General features: G+C 40.5%; 1 protein-coding gene across 3 annotated transcripts in view; it reads left to right on the plus strand.

Annotated features, from left to right (window-relative positions):
• tyw3 (tRNA-yW synthesizing protein 3 homolog (S. cerevisiae)) overlaps positions 1-1,558 on the plus strand; it is a 16,175-nt gene that overhangs the window by 12,629 nt on the left and 1,988 nt on the right. The gene's annotated exons all lie outside the window — the stretch shown is intronic.

Below are 1,558 nucleotides of genomic sequence, written 5' to 3' on the forward strand. Positions count from 1 at the left end.
TCCTGTAACTTGGAAGGTAGTCTTACCTTGATAGACTACAAAGTCCAAGACTAGTCCAGTTGGTGCAGCCAAGACAAACACCTTCAATCCAGTTGGATGTGGTTTGCCTGGTATATACTGGCGCACTGGGCATCGACCAGTAAATGGAATAATTTGTTCATCAATGCACAATTTCCCTGTTCTAGGCAGACTAAAACATCCTTGCCTTACTTTGGTCAAGAGGGGCCTGATTCTCCACAAGAGATCACCTTTTTTTTCATCATCTGAAACATCAAGGTCATTGACGATCTTGATGGAGTTTCTAAGCTTGTAAAACCGATTTCTGGTCATGGATTCTGCCACAATTTGAACTCTGGTATTTGAGGCCCAATACATTTGAATGTTTGGGTATCCTAGACAGCCCATGTAAATAGAATTCCCAAAGAATGTCTTCAGTTCTTCAGGAGTGATATTTAATGTTACTCCAGACACAAGGACTTCACGCTGATTTGTGTATAGGGCCATCACTTCAAACTCAGAGTCATCAATGTACTGCTTAAAATAATCCATTGGGGTCCAGTTTTGGCGTGTCATGGCATCATTGCTCTGAATGATGGGAGAATCACTGTGTTGGAACTGGAATCTTTAAAAAACAATAAAGGAAAAAAAAAACAAAATTAAAATGAGTATCAATTTTTAGAGAAAAAATAAGATTTTTAGAATACAAACTCAATACTTTGTATTCTGGCTCCACAGAGGACACCTACTGGACTGAGATGTGAACTGTCTTTCTTCATCTGACTCTGCATCTGCTTGCCCTGCCTGAATTTCATCCTCGGAACTCTCTGAATCAACTTCCTCTGCTTCTGCCTGAAACACTGCATCTTCCCCTTCTTCATCAGACAACTCAATATCTGAGTCTCCATCAATAATTCGCAGTAAAATTCTCTCTGCATCTGAGAACGACTCACTTTCTTGTCATTTGAAAAAAAAACTGAACAAAATAGAGGAAATAACTATAAATGTCCACTACAAAGTACAATTTTTCAACTTTTAAATACTACGATAAAATAGTCAAAATACTTAATAGAATGTTTTAATATGCTGCTAAGACTTATTTAGAATATGCCAACAATTTTTTTTTTAATTTGCACAATAAAAGTTTTATGCACTTACTTTTTCTCTTTCCACATAAAATGTGGTTGTTGTGATGGACATCCTCTTTCATCCTCTGAGCTCGGGTCCTCTACCAGAGGCCTGGGAGCTCCTGTTCCTCTCTGAGACCCTGGTATTTCTCCAGTTTCTCGTGTTCCTTTTTCCTGATGTTGTAGTCACATCCACCACAACGGCTTTCCTCTGTTCTTTATCCACCACCACAATGTCCGGTTGGTTCGACATTACCATCTTGTCTGTCTGGATCTGGAAGTCCCACAGGATCTTAGCTCGGTCATTCCCCACCCTTTGGGGGTGTTCCCCCCTTTGATCTTGGGGCTTCCAGTCCATATTCTACACAGATGTTCCTGTCCACTATGCCCGCCCCTTGGTTATGTCGTTCCATGTACGCTTTCCCTGCCAGCAT

Source organism: Poecilia formosa, unplaced genomic scaffold (genome assembly GCF_000485575.1).
Source record: "Poecilia formosa unplaced genomic scaffold, Poecilia_formosa-5.1.2 Scaffold784, whole genome shotgun sequence".
NCBI classification, from domain to species: domain Eukaryota; kingdom Metazoa; phylum Chordata; class Actinopteri; order Cyprinodontiformes; family Poeciliidae; genus Poecilia; species Poecilia formosa.